This window comes from Rhinopithecus bieti, unplaced genomic scaffold (assembly GCF_001698545.2).
Source record: "Rhinopithecus bieti isolate Rb0 unplaced genomic scaffold, ASM169854v2 scaffold_17010, whole genome shotgun sequence".
Lineage (NCBI taxonomy): Eukaryota > Metazoa > Chordata > Mammalia > Primates > Cercopithecidae > Rhinopithecus > Rhinopithecus bieti.
In genome coordinates, this window is record NW_016808932.1 from 2265580 (window position 1) to 2281046 (window position 15467).

A 15467-nucleotide genomic window follows, 5' to 3' on the forward strand; every position below is an offset into this window, starting at 1 on the left:
TTCTTCCTCCCTCCCTCCTGTCTCTCTCTTCCTCTCTGTCTCTCTCTTTTTCTCTCTCTCTCTGTTGTTTTGAGATAGGGTCTTACTCTGTCACCCAGGCTGGAGTACAGTGGCAGGATCATAGCTCACTGCAGCCTCAGCCTCCTGGGCTCAAGTGACTCTCTCACCCTAGCCTTCCAAGTAGCTGAGACTACAGGTGCATGCCAGCACACCTGGCTAATTTTTGTATTTTTTGTAGAGACAGGGTTTTGCTATGTTGCCCAGGCTGGTCTTGAACTTCTGAGCTCAAGACCTCCTACCTTGGCTTCCCAAAGTGTTGGGATTATAGGTGTGCACTACCATGCCTGGCTGGATGGGTACTTTAACACATGGAATCACTCTAAATATATTATCTGTAACCTGACCTTTTCCATATATCACAGGCATTTGTTCAACCTTTTAGTATTTTTCCATGAGACATTTCTTTCTTTCTTTTTTTTTTTTTTTTTTTTTGAGATGGAGTCCCACACCGTTGCCTAGGCTGGAGTGCAGTGGTGCAATTCTGGCTCACTGCAACCTCTACCTCCTGGGTTCAAGAGATTCTCCTGCCTCAGCCTCCCAAGTAGCTGGGATTACAGGTGCCTGCCACCACACTTGGCCTAATTTTTGTATTTTTAGTAGAGGCGGGGTTTCACCACATTGGGCATCCTGGTCTCGAACTCCTGACCTTGTGATCTGCCCACCTTGGCCTCCCAAAGTGCTGGGATTACAAGCATGAGCCACTACACTTAGAAGTTGGTTAGTATTGCTTTATTTGGTTAGTCCATCATTTACATTCCCCATCCATCATGGTGAAGGAACAGTGAAGGATCACTTGAGCCCAGGAGTTCAAAGCTACAGTTAGCTACAATTACACCACTGTACTCCAACCTGGGCAGACAGCAGAGTGAGACCTTCATCTCAAAGAAAAAAAGAAAAAAAACTAATTAAAAAATTGTTTTAATGCTCACAGGTGAGAGGATTGCTTGAAGCCAGGAGTTTGATACCAGCCTGGGCAACAAAGTGAGCCCCAATCTAAAAAAAGAAAAAGGAAAAATTAGCTAAGCGTGGTGGTGTGCCCCTGTAGTCCCACTACTCGGGAGGCTGAGATGGGAGGATCGCTTGAGCCTAGGGAGGTTGAGGCTGCAGTGAGCTGTGATCATGCCACCACACTCCAACCTGGGCAACACAGTAAGACCCTGTCTCAAAAAAAATAAAAAGTAATTTTTTTTTTTTTGGCCAGGCACGGTGGCTCACACCTGTAATCCCAGCACTTTGGGAGGCTGAGGTGGGTGGATCATGTGAGGTCAGGAGTTTGAGACTAGCCTGACCAACATGGTGAAACCCCATCTCTACTAAAAATAGAAACAAATTAGCCTGGTGTAGTGGCACATGCCTGTAGTCCCAGCTACTGGGGAGGCTGAGGCAAGAGAATCACTTGAATCTGGGAGGTGGAGGTTGCAGTGAGCTGAGATTGTGCCCCTGCACTTCAGCCTGGGTGAAAAGAAAACTCCCGTCTAAAAAAAAAAAAAAAAAAAAAAAAGTTTTAATCCTCTCAAATGGAACTTTGATATCAAAACATATTTAGCATTCTTTTGGCTGGGCGTGGTGGCTCACTCCTGTAATCCCAGCACTTTAGGGGACCAAGGTGGGTAGAGATTCTGAGGTCAGGAGTTTAAGACCAGCCTGACCAACATGATGAAACCCCGCCTCTACAAAACAAAACAAAACAAAACAAAAACAAAAATTAGCTGGGTGTGGTGGCACATGCCTGTAATCCCAGCTACTTGGGAGGCTGAGGCATGAGAATCGCTTGAACCTAGGAGGCAGAGATTGCAGTGAGCCGAGATCACGCCATTGCGCTCCAGCCTGAGTGACAGAGCGAGACTCTGTCTCCAATACAAACAAACAAAAAACATAGTGAGCATTCTTGTATTATAAAGGCCGTCTAGAGCATAAAATCATGTGGTCAAGATCTGCAAACACTGCCGTTGGCTCCTATGTCTCATTCATGTCATTGGCCTTTCTTTATTTGAGACAGGGTCTCTCTGTTGCCCAGGCTGGGGTGCAGTGGCGCAATCAGGGCTCACTGCACTCTCTACCTGGGCTCAAGTGATCCTCCCACCTTTGCCTCTCCAGTAGCTGAGACTACTGGTGTATGTCACTAATTTTTTATTTTATTTTTTTAGAGATGGGGTCTTGCTATGTTGCCCAGTCTGGTCTGGAACTCCTGGGCTCAAGCAGTATTTCTTTCTGCCTTGGCCTTCCAAAGTGCTGAGATTCCAAGTGTGAGCCACTGGGCCCAGCCCATGTCACTGGCCTTTATATGTCAAGTGTCTGTTGGCCCTTGAGCTGACTGTGACTGGCCTCAGATGAATCTCTGTTGCCTTGCTGTGGACTTTTCTTCACGGACCACACCTTTAGCCAGTGTGGGAGTGTGGATGATGCCTAGTATGCCTGTCCCCACTTCAGGGAAAGGTTCCCAGTCTCAACAATGTCACTAATCTGGAAAGCTTCTCTGTCTGCCTGGCTGTACCTGTCATCCTGGGGGCAGGAATCATGTTCATCTAATAATCTTGGAGCTAGCACATGGTACTTAATAAACCCTGTAAAATGCTAACACACTGATGCTGGAGGAACTAAGACAAAGTGGCTTGCATGGGTGGAGAGGGAGGTCTTCCAGGAGTGGGGATGTGTCAGAGTTACTGGAATGGATTCAAGAAGATGTATCATTTTCCAATTTTGTTTTTTTTTAGACAGAGTCTCACTCTGTTGCCCAGGCTGGAGCACAGTGGCACGATCTTGGCTCACTGCAACCCCTGCTCCCAGGTTCAAACGATTCTTCTGCCTCAGCCTCCCTAGTAGGTGGGATTACAAGGTGCCCACCACCACGCCCAGCTAATTTTTGTATTTTTAGTAGAGAAGGGGTTTCACCATGTTGGCCAGGTTGGTGCTCGAACTCCTGACCTCAAGTGATCCAGATATGCCTGCCTTGGCCTCCCATAGTGCTGGGATTACAGGTGTGAGCCACCACGCCTGGCCAAGGTACCATTTTTCAAAGATGACTCAGACTTAGAATATTTGAGACTGTTGGCAGAGCAAACAGCCTAAGGCTTGATTCAGAAAATTTAACCCTGGTAACTTTATCTTCCTCACCAATACTTTATGCTGAGGCAGGGAAGCTTCATGGAAAGGGACATGAATTTTGGAGTCAGGCCGACTTTCAGATAACTTTCTCCATCTCCCATTTGCCAGTTGTGTGACCTTAGGCCGATCCCATTGCCTTCTGAGCCTTGGTTTCCTCATCTGTAAACTGGGAAGAATAATAGCATCTGCACTGGAGGAGCACTATATATCAAGCGGCTGGCACAGATTCAGCCCCCTCTATGTGTGAGTGGCTGGGAGAACCAATGCTGTTTTATCTCCGTAATGAGCTCCTAGCATGAAGGAAGCATGCCATAATCTACTCCAGCGCAGTACAAGGCATGTCACTGGTGTTCCGAAAATGGTGAATGACAGCCTATGATATATGTTGTTCGTATTTGGTGTAAAATGGAGTCCATAGTCTGGGCGCGGTGGCTCACACCTGTAATCCCAGCACTTTGGGGGACCGAGGTGGGTAGAGCACTTGAGGTCAGGAGTTCAAGACCAGCCTGGCCAACATGGCGAAATCCCACCTCTATTTAAAAACAAACAAACAACAACAACAACAAAATTAGCCAGGCATTGTGGCACACCTGTAGTCCCAGCTACTCGGGAGGCTGAGGTGGGAGGATTGCTTGAGCCCAGGAGGTCAAGTCTGCAGTGAGCTATGATTGTGCCACTGCACTCCAGCCTGGGCAACAGAGCAAGACCCTGTCTTTGGAAAAAAAAAAAAAAAAAGAAGATGTTTAGTCCATGGGCCCATCTTTGTGGTATGGGTGGGAGGTCTCAGAACTTTCTGAGCCTTTTGCTTAAGGCAGTTGCTATTTGCTTTAATCCTGCCTTCCCCAGTCTGGGACTCACCAAGGGCCTACTTCGGCCACTCTGACAGGGCTGGGAGAACCACTAGACCAGGGCTTTCCAGCCCAGGCAACACTGGCCTTCAGGTCCCAGAAAGATGCAAACCGCCATGCTTATTTTGCCCATTACTGTATCCCAGCACCCGGGCATGGCGGCATTCACTAACTGGTGAATGAATGAATGCATGAATGAATGAATGTAGGGGAGCCCTCAGGAAATTTGTGAACACCCAGTAATTAAGCTAATAACACTGGCTGATTTCATCCTCCTCTTCTACTTCCCCCTACTTGGGACAGAAAACATAGTTTGGATCCAGTTCTCAGAAGATCTGTGAGCCAAAAGGATCTGTGTTCTGGAAACATAGCCAGAGCCAGACAGGACATTAGAGACATATAACCCATCTCCCTCATTGTACAGTGGAGAACCTGGGGCCCAGAGATAGCTACTAAGGGTTAAGATGAGGCGAACTTAAATGCCAGGTGATAGTAGGAGTGTCTTAGTATCTCAGGGAGGGGTGAAAATGGGTGGTCTCCTAGCTGAATTTGGCTTCGCAGTTGAGTTCTGTTTGACCTGCATGGGTTTTCCCCCAACACTTAAAAGTCAGGCATTTTAGGCAGGCGTGGTGGCATGTGCCTGTAGTGCCCATTGCTCAGGAAGCTGGGGCAGGAGGATCACTTGAGCCCAGCAGTTCGAGACCAGCCTGGGCAACAAAGTGAGACCCCATCAAAAAAAAAAAAAAAAAAAATCAGGCATTTTCAGGTAGAAGCCTGTATTTCCAATTCTTCTTGAAAAAGGAAAAGATCTGACAATGTATTCTAACACATGTATTCCCATGTGGCAGAAACAGGCTGGAGATGAGTGTCAGAAACCCCTTTAGAAAGGACAAACACACTCCAGTGTCCCCAGACCCTCCTGGGTACCTTTACTGGGTCCAGTGCATTTCAGTTCGTGACCCCTGATTTCAGGGAGCCCCCATGCTCTTCCCTTGATGCATATACACCCACACACGCATCCTATTTTAAATACATGAGCTCATACTGTTCATGCTGTTTTGTAACCTGCTTTTCCTCACTAAAAATAGGTGGTTGAGATCTTCCCATGTCAACACACAAAGGTTTTCCTCATCCTTTTTAATGGCTGCATGATGTTCTGTTGCTTGGATGAACCAGAATTTCCTTATATGGTCACTTCCTTGGGAACATTTGCATTGCTTCCTGTTTTCTGGTAGGGTAAACAAGGTTGTTAGGAACTTTTTTTGTTGTTTTAGAAACAGGGTCTTTCTGTGTCACCCAGGCTGACATGCAGTGGCATGATCATAGCCCACTGTAACTTCAAACTCCTGAGCTTATGTGATCTTCCTACCTCAGCTTCCTGAGTAGCTGGGACTATAGACGTGCACCACCACACTTGGCTAATTAAAATTTTTTTGTGGCCAGGTGCAGTGGCTCGTGCCTGTAATCCCAGCACTTTGGGAGGCCAAGGCGGGGAGATCACCTGAGGTCAGGAGTTCGAGACCAGCCTGGCCAACCTGGTGAAATTCCATCTCTACTAAAAATACAAAAAAATGAGCCGGGCGTGGTGGTGCATGCCTGTAATCCCAGCTACTGGGGAGGCTGAGGCAGGAGAAGAGCTTGAACCAGGGTGGCAGAGGTTGCAGTGAGCCAAGATTGCGCCATTGCACTCCAGCCTGGGCAATAATTGTGAAATTCTATCTCAAAAAAGAAAAAAATGTGTGTGTGTGCAGATGGAGTCTCATTATGTGGCTCAGGCTGGTCTGGAACTGCTGGTCTCAAGTGATCCTCCCATTTTGGCCTCCCAAAGTGCTGGGATTACAGGTGTGAGCCACCATGCATGGCAGGGGACATTCATATTTGGACACCTTTGCAGAGAAAAAGTGAAGTTCCTGAAGGTGAAATTGGTAGGTCAAAGAATGTGCATAGTATAGCATGTGGGCCATGGGCCGTGGGCAGCGTCGTCTTGTAGGCCACAGTTTGCTTTAAGAAGAACCTGTATTGTTTGTTTGTTTGTTTGTTTGTTTGTTTGTTTTGGTGTTGATTCTATGCTGAGCTGAGCTACTTCCCAACTCTCACTGCTAACCCTTCTGAAAGTCAAGTGAACTGGACTTCCAAGGCCCACCTGCCATAACTTCTAGCGGGCAGGAGTTCAGGTCTCTCTTCATACACTTTAGATCATCAGTATCTAGTAGCTGATGGCATTGATAACTGTTCACTGATAGAAGAAGGCTCGGCCAAGGAGAGCAAATATTTCTTCCAGAGGCTGCCACATGACCTCTTCCTTCCTCACACATCACAACCTAGCCATCTTTTCAGCTTCCTTTCCACAGCCTCCTGTGCGCCCAGCTTCCTACTTGGCCGACATGAATTCTACAGATGGAGATTTAAGGGATAACATGGACCGGAGCAATCTTCTTTGCAAGAGGATTCTGCATGGAGAGCTTCTCCTCCAAGTTTTTTTTTTTTTTTTTTTTTTTGAGACAGGGTCTTGCTATATTGCCCAGGCTGGTCTCGAACTCCTGGGCTCAAGCAATCCTCCTGCCTCAGCCACCTGAGTAGCAGAGATTAGGGGCACATACCACCATGCCCAGCCCTTCCTTCAAGTCTTAGGGACTAGGACTATTGGTACCATTGAAACTCCTTGGTCAGAATCAACCAAAGATGGAGGATCCGAGAAACTGCTTTTTTTTTTTTTTTGAGATGGAGTCTTGCTCTGTCTCCAAGGCTGGAGTGCAGTGGTGCCACCTCAGTTCACTGCATCCTGTGCCTCCTGGGTTTAAGAGATTCTCCTGTCTCAGCCTCCTGACTAGCTGGGATTACAGGTGTGTGCCACTGCACCTGGCTAATTTTTGTATTTTTAGTAGAGATGGGGTTTCATCATGTTGGCCAGGCTGGTCTCAAACTCCTGACCTCAAGTGATCCACCTGTCTCGGCCACCCAAAGTGCTGGGATTACAGTCGTGAGCCACCACACCCAGCCTGTCATCTTTATTCGTTTGTCACTTATTTACCCTCACTCAATAGATAATGAATTGGACACCTACTATACGCTGGGCATTGTGCTGGGCTCTGGGAACATAATGGTAGGAAAAGAATAAAAAAGAGACATGGCGTCCTACAAATGCACAGAAAATACTCTGGGAGGCTACACAACCAGCTGGTGATACCGGCTGCCTCTGGGTAAGGGAGTGGGGCTTAAGGGTTGGGTTTAAGGGGCTTTCCTTTTATTTTTATATTATTCTCCACTGTTTGAATTTGTAACTTATTTGTGCAAAAGGGCAAAAAAGGTATTTTTAAAATTTTATTGAGACAGGGTCTGGCTCTGTTGCCCAGGATGGAGTGCAGTGGCATGATCTTAGCTCACTGCAATCGCCACTTCCTGGGTTCAAGAGATTCTCATGCCTCAGCCTCCTGAGTAGCTGGGATTACAGGTGTGCACCACCACACCTGGCTATTTTTTGTATGTTTAGTAGAGATGAGGTTTTGCCATGTTGCCCAGGCTAGTCTCAAACTTCTGGCCTCCTTGGCCTCCCAAAGTGCTGGAATTATAGGCAAGAGCCACCATGCCTGGCCAAGGTATTTTTTTTAAATTAAAAATTGGGGCCTCTTAGGAGGGAATCCAAGAGTCCTAATTCTTCGCTGACATCAGAAAAAGGGAATAAGCCTCTTGCCCTATCTAATGCTGCAGTGGGGTTCACTGTTCTCAGCTTTCACCTTCCATGCCCAAAGTGGCACAACATCACCGCAGCCCAGGGAGGCAGGACCTTGCGGGTTCAAGTTCTCTCTCTCTGCCCGCCTCCCCCCTCCATGTGGTGGATGAAAAATGGAAACAGGGACATTTCTTCAAAGGTATTTCATGAATCACTTCAGCCGCGAGTTTTGACTGTGAATTAGCATCTGAGAAAATTCTTTACGAGCCAAGTTTAAGGTAACACATCCCAAGGGTGGGGCGTTGGCTCGCAGGGGTTGATGGACTTGATGTTTTAAAAATAGTTTTAAGCCGGGCGCGGTGGCTCAAGCCTGTAATCCCAGCACTTTGGGAGGCCGAGACGGGCGGATCACGAGGTCAGGAGATCGAGACCATCCTGGCTAACACGGTGAAACCCCGTCTCTACTAAAATACAAAAAACTAGCCGGGTGAGGTGGCGGGCGCCTGTAGTCCCAGCTACTCGGGAGGCTGAGGCAGGAGAATGGCGTAAACCTGGGAGGCGGAGCTTGCAGTGAGCTGAGATCTGGCCGCTGCACTGCAGCCCGGGCGACAGAGCAAGACTCCGTCTCAACAACAACAACAACAAAAATAAATAAATAAAAAAAATAAAATAAAAAAAAATAAAAAAATAGTTTTAAATAGCACAATTACTACTTGCTGCTCAGAAAAAAGAAAAAAAGAAACCCTATATATGTATATAAAATATAGCCCATGGCAGCCTCAAACTCCTGGGCTTATGCAATCCTCTCTCAGCCTCCTGAGGTGCTGGGATTACAGGCGTGAGCCATAGCACCTGGCCTCAATTCCTACAACTTTCTGATACAGTTCCCTGCTCATCATGCTTCCCTGTTTGCGCCATGCTTTTTACTGTCCTTGGTCTTGCCTAGCCCCTTTCCCCACCTAAGCCATGCTTCCTTTTTCCAAATATGGAAAAAATATGTGTGTGTGTGTGTGTGTGTGTGTGTGTGTGTGTGTGTGTGTGTGTTCAAGTCCCCAATCAAATCCCAGGTCCACTCTGAAGCTTCCCTAGTGATTGTTACCCCATCCTGACTTCTAGGCTGTTGGTTCACCTCCAGATATTGGTCATTTACAGTACTGTCCTCTGGCATGGCATATCTCTCCGGTAAGCCTAGAGGCAAATTTCAAGCAGGCACCTGGCCTTATCTGGTGCAGATAACCATGCTTAGCACGAAGTCCACACACTCAATAGCATAGTAGGTACTTAATAAGTGTTCCTAGCTCTCCTTCTGTCCCACCTGTGCTTAAAGCAGCATAATTATTTTAGGCTAATACTGCAGGTTTACACTGACTTGCATTCTGTAGATTTATGAGTAGACACCAGTGGAGATGTTTAGGGATTACAAAAGCTGGTTTCATTAAATTGAGTGTATTTATCAATTGAGTTGATTGAGGACTCTAATTCCATATTCTATGAAAATATATGGTGGCTGCATAACAACGCAGAGCTCCTACTGTGTTTGTGCCCTCATGGGATAGAAGGGGAATTGGCCTGGCGTGGTGGCTCACACCTGTAATCCTAGCAATTTGGGAGGCCAAGGCGGGAGGATTACTTGAGGCCAGCCTGGGCAACATAGCAAGACCCTGTCTCTAAAAGAAAAAATAAAAATAATAAATTAGCCAGATGTGGTGGTGCATGCCTGTAGTCCTAGCTAGAGGCTGAGGTGGGAGGATTGCTTGAGCTCAGAAGGTCGAGGGTGCAGTGAGCTATGATGGCGCTACTGCCCTCCTGCCTGGGTGGCAGAGCGAGACCCAGTTTCTTTAAAAAAAAAAAAAAAAAAAAAAGCAAAAGGTTTGAAGTCACTGATTTGGATCCTTGTGACTGTCAGCTGACGTAGACTGTGGGGTCCATGTGTTTATGACTCATCTCTTTCATGCAGTCAGATGTATCCACTAGGGCCCAAGTAAGAGCAGATAGTGTTTCCAAACTCAGTAATCAGAGGAGAATTTAGGAAAGGTTCAAAGGTAAAGGCGTGGACAGGGTTTGGGAAACCAGCGAGAGTGAATGCAGTACCCTAGGTTTGGCCACAGAGGGGAGCTGTTCCCACCCTGGCCTGAAGGTTCCAGGGAAAGGAATGGGACCTGGAGTCCCCAGGAGGGTGTCACTGTACCATGAGTCCAGGCAGCGGCTGTGGCCAACCTCTGACCAGCTGGCGGGGAACTGGGGAACAAACATCTGATTTTATTTTCCCATGAGTGCCTCCTTTCCTGTTGGTCAAACCCAGAAGGAAGCCAGAAGTCAAGGGTACCAGCTGGTACATACAAGTCAACATCTCAGACTTTCTCAAACCCAGAAGTCATAAAGTGATCTCCCTCCTCCTATACCACTCCTGTACTACTTGGTGTGTATTACCCACATCTTATGCCACCTGCTTCAGAGTAACGTGTGGCACGTTCTTATCTCCCCTGCTAACTTATAGCCATCAAATCTATCCTTTTAAGTCCGGGCACAGTGGCTCATGCCTGTAATCACAGCACTTTGGGAGGCCAAGGTGGGTGGATCACTTGAAGTCAGGAGTTCAAGACCAGTCTGGCCAACATGGCAAAACTCAGTCTCTACTGAAAATACAAAAATTAGATGGGTATGGTGGTGTGCACCTATAGTCCCAGCTATTTGGGAGGCTGAAGCAGGACAGTTGCTTGAACCCAGGAGGCAGAGGTTGCAGTGAGCTGAGATCGCACCACTGCACTCCAGCCTGGGCAACAGAACAAGACCTTGTCTCAAAAACAAACAAACAAATAAACAACCCTACCTGTTTAAGGTGTACAAGTCAATGATGAGGAGTATATATAGAATTTTGCAGCCATCTTCACAGTCAACTTTGGAATATTTTCGTTTCCCTGAAAGAAACCCTGTGCCCATGAGCACCACTCCCCAATTCCTCCCACCCGCCCTGGCCCTAGGCAACCACTGTTCTCCTTTCTGTCACAGAAGATCTGCCTGTTGTGGACATTTCATAAAAATGGAATCACACAATATGTGTCCCTTTGTGTCTGGCTTCTTTGACTTAGCATGATGTCTTCAAGGTTCATCCATCTTCAAGTATCAACACTTCATTCCTTTTTGATGGCTGACTAATAGTCCATTGTATGGAGAGACCACATTTTGTTTATTCATCAGTTGATGGACATTTGAGTTGTTTCCACATTGTGCTATTATGGATAATTCTGCTGTGAGCATTTGTGCACACATTTTGTGCATTCTGTTGTGGATGCTCTTGGGTATGGGCTGTTTTTTCTGCCCTGCCTAGGATGCCTCATTTTCTTATCCTGGTTCGTTTCCTGGCACTCTTCAATAGTCAACAGGGGCCTGCCACTCTCTCTGAGGAGTCTCCTTTGTCTCCCTTATGAGCTGCCTCCCCTGGGCTCCCACAGACCACGTTTCCCCAGATTGCCTATGCTCTTTACATGTGACTGTCATTATCCATTTCTTCCCATCTCCCTGTTGGCTCTGAGCCCCTCAAGGGCAAGAATTATGTCATTGAATCTGTAGCCCCTAGTATGGCACTTGGCATATTTGGGAAGAAATGAATGGATGCCTGAACGGAGAAACAAACAGGCAAGAACAGAGACTATCCCACAGCGCTCTCCTGAATCCGGATCTGTGAAATGCATCGAGGAAGGTCCTGTTCTGAATTTGGAGAAGCAAAAAGTTCGTGTGTCTCTAGATTCTTCTTTTTTAAAAAATATCTGAAGATGACTACGTAAATATCTAGGTCTAAAAGCAGAGAGGGGAGTGTGTGCGCGCTCACAAATGTCTATTTGGGGATGGCTGCCACATAGACAGAGACTCTGGTAAGGGGAAGAGTGCCAAGACTAGCTTTTGAGGCATCCTTCCTCCAAAACCAGAGCTTTGCATCCAGTAGCTCTCCCCTCCCCCTCCCCCTCCCGACATCCGGGGCTGAGTGTGCAGAGGCCCACTGCACTGACGTCACCCCAGCAGCTGCACTGATCAAAATACCAATCTTTATTTCTGCAGGTTGGTGAAAACCCTGTGTCCTTGGAGAAAGCTGGTTCCCGTTTTCCAGAGGGGGAGCCCAGAGCTTGAAAGGCCACGGTTGGCACTTCGAGAAGGAAGTGGAGAGTAAAGACAGCGCCTGGAGCGATCGTAGAAACACAGAATGGGACTGGGGAAGCCCTTTGGAAATCCAGCTGCAGAAACAGACACCCCAATGCTATTTACATACAGCTCTCTCTCTATATATATAATATGAATATTACGTATCAGTGCATGCCTTGTCGAGGACGTGGTTGCCTTCCTTTTCTGCACCTTGCGATGTGAACTTTGATATTCTGTAATGTCTGGGGCGCCAGAAGAGAGATGCCTGCTGTGTACTTAGAAACTGTTTGCAAAGACTGGTGGGAATTAGCCCTAGCATCGGCCAACTGCCTGGGGATAGATGCTGGTGGAATAAGAGGTAACAGTGCAAAAGGCATGATAGGAAAGAAAAAAAGAGGTGAGGACTTGGGACCAATTGTGTAGGGGCAGTCTGGGGTGCCTCCATTTCTTGACTCGTCCTAGCCTCTCCCCCTGTACTTACTTAGGTCGATCGCTAGATCCCACTGTCACGTCGAGAGAAATGGGATTTTTGTGTCTCTGGTGCTTCACTTAAAATTTTGCTGGTGCTAAGTGCGTTCCTGCTGGTGCTGCTGTGGTATTCTTTTGACAGACTTGTTGGAAGGCCAGGGGACAAGAGAGATTTCTATTTTGCTGTTTCAGATTCTTTTTTTTTTTTTTTTTAAGGGACAAGTTGCAAAAGTGCCACTTGAGAGTCTCTTCTCTTTCTCTACGTGGGGACAAATATCCAGAGGTGGTTTGGAGCAAACCTTGGGGTCTAGGAGGGAGGATGGCATTGAGAGGCTTGCTGGTGATGAGGCAGAAAGCTGACCTCATGCATGACTTGGTTGCTATCTCCTCCACCCCCACAAAAGTGTCCTCGGAGTTCAGCCCACAGCCTCCTCCACTCCCCAAGGGGATTTCAGGGTTTAGGTTTTATGGATTAAAGAGGCAAGAAACGGCTACATTCTGGTCAAAGATGATTTATAACCAGGGGACGTTGGGGGAGGGAGTGGGCCATTTAAATGAAAGGCACCAGCATCTCACTGATTGACAGAGGTCTGATTTTTTTCCCCCCAAGGATAAGCTACTATTTTCAGAAGTTTCTAGAAGGGCTAAAAAAAAGATGTGTGCTGGACGGAGACTTGGCTGCAAAGACTCTTCAGGGAGCAGTGATTATTTTTTGCTTTCATTTTCGAAAAATCCAACATAAGCACGTATTCTTCCTCTGTGCAGGATACCACACACTGCCATTTTCAAAGCCGAGGTGGCGAGGTATCAGGCTGCAGATTCGGACAGTCATTCTCCAAGGCTCGATTTGCAAGTCACCACCTGGTACCTATAGACAGAGGGTCCAGCAGGCTGGTTAACAGACACCGCTCCAGTTCTAAGAAGCCAGCAGTGGGATCCACGTTTGTTAAGGTGGATGCGGCTGAAATGGGAATTATCCCCCCATAGGCTTTGCTGTAAATGACCAGGTCCTTTAGAATGTACAACCTCTCAGTGCTGCTGCAAGCTGGGAGCTGGATTTCTTTCTGTCTTCTTTTTAAAATCCATTCCTTGTGTTTTCCTAAATAGCCCTTTAAAGAGAAATGTAACCCCAGGGCTGCTGAATGTGAGGGAAGGCTCCCCCACCCCGCAGCTTTGAACTCAGCAAGGCAAAAAACAAAAAAACAAAAAAACAAAAAAAAAAACAAAAAAAACAACGCTTATTTTGGGGAACCTGCTTCTCCTCATTACTCATGCCCTCCCCCTAGTTGATGTTTGCAGGGGACCCTCGCTTAGCTGGGGGTTGCAGAGAGCAGCAGGCGATATTCCCACCAAGCCACGAACTTGGAGAAGGCAAATTCATCAGAATAATATGAAATACAGTCTCTGCTTCTATTTAATCACTTTCTTAGTCACAGACTAGGGTCTTTCCAGCTCACCCCGTTTTCTGGGGAGAGGCTTCCATTACTACACAGTTGTACCCAATCACAGTTCTCTGCTTCTTTAAGGCTGTACCTTCAAGGTCGTAGTGGGGGCGTGCTGACCACATAGACACAGGAGAAGATGAAAGGTGAGAGGATCCCTTTTTCAACCCCGACTTGCCTGCTGGCTTTTGATGTTTCCCCTGGAGGATCCAAACTCCAAACGCTGGGGTTGGCATCTTGGGTGATTTTGATTTCAATGAAGCCACTTTGCTGAGAGAACTGGGGCACCCATGACCTCCTGGTAGAGCTTCCCAGCCAAGTCCCTTGTAGATATTCTCCTGTTTTATTAGAGACCATGTATTTATCAAATCCTAGCCTTTTCTTGCACATCATTCATTGTAGTGCACTTCTCGACTGCCCCGATTTTGACAAGGGGTTGTTTTAATGCTTGTTTTATATGAGATTTGACTTCTTGATGGACATTTGTATTAGGAAATTGAAGCATGATATATATGTATATATTGTCTCCACCATCTCTCCTGTTGTATTGCTTGGATTGCATGAGATAGTGGGGTGGTTCTTGTTTTTTAAAAAATATTTCCACAGTGTGCAAAGTGCTGGCAACATCCCTCCCTCTCCTCCACCCCCCCACTTTTCTCTGGCTGCCAAGGAGTCATTGATTTTGATTAGCTTCACTGCAGAGCGTCTGTGAAGAGAGAGAGAGAAAGGGAGGGAGGCTTTGAAATGAATTTTAAAAAAGACCTCATATCGGGTTTCAGCAGACAGCAGTGTGTGTGTGTGTGTGTGTGTGTGTGTGTGTGTGTGTGTGACCGTACAAGCAGAGGGAGGCCTCTGAGATCATCGTTTAGGTAACTTGCTGCATAATGAGATGAAGAGACTTTGCCTCTTCATTTCTGATGGTGCTGCTTGCTCTCAGAGAGTGGGGAGCCAGGAACCTCAGGGACTGGAGCCCCCAGGACTTCAACACTCCGAATGAGATCCAGTCCTTTCTGGAAGTTTCTCACCCCTACGTGATACCCCACAAACAAATACAATCTCTTCAAATTTGGGGGTCCGTTTCCTATTGTCTTTGTTATTGGTGTAGCTTGAGTAGGAAGTTTCTCTGGGGAGCCCATTAGCCCCACTGGCTGCTGTCCGTGGTCCTAGGCCGTGCGCATCTCCTAGAGCCCAGTTCCTGTTTTTTGTTTGTTTTGTTTTGTTTGTGGTTTTATTTTGGCCGTGCACATCTCTTAGAGCCTAGTTCCTGTTTTTTGTTTGTTTGTTTGTTTTTATGTTTTTAGCTGCCTTCATTTGGGTACTGGGGACTTCTTTTCCACTTCTTCTTTATTTTGAGACAGAGTCTCGCTCTGTCGCCCAGGCTGGAGTGCAGTGGTGCGAGCTTGGCTCACTGCAACCTCCACCTCCCAGGTTCAAGCGATTCTCCTGCCTCAGCCTCGCGAGCAGCTGGGATTACAGGCACATGCCACCATGCTCAGCTAATTTTTGTATTTTTAATAGAGACGGGGTTTTACCATGTTGGCCAGACTGGTTTTGAACTCCTGGCCTCAAGTGATCCACCCGCCTTGGCCTCCCAAAGTGCTGGGATTACAGGTGTGAGGCACTGTGCTCAGCCTCCACTTCTTATTTTGATTCTTTTCTGTTTTGATGATGAGAGGAAAGAGTGATTTAAACAATACCGTCACAGAAAAATGAAACTGTGCCTGGTTTTCACAATGT

General features: G+C 47.0%; 1 long non-coding RNA gene across 1 annotated transcript in view; it reads left to right on the forward strand.

The window, feature by feature from the left end:
- Positions 1-15139, forward strand: part of LOC108539304 (uncharacterized) — a 23726-nt gene extending 8587 nt beyond the window's left edge. The window contains exons 2-3 of the long non-coding RNA XR_001888326.1: positions 11740-12217; positions 13054-15139. This is a non-coding gene — a long non-coding RNA (uncharacterized LOC108539304). The remainder of the gene's footprint in view (positions 1-11739; positions 12218-13053) is intronic.
- The last annotated feature ends 328 nt before the right edge of the window (positions 15140-15467 follow it).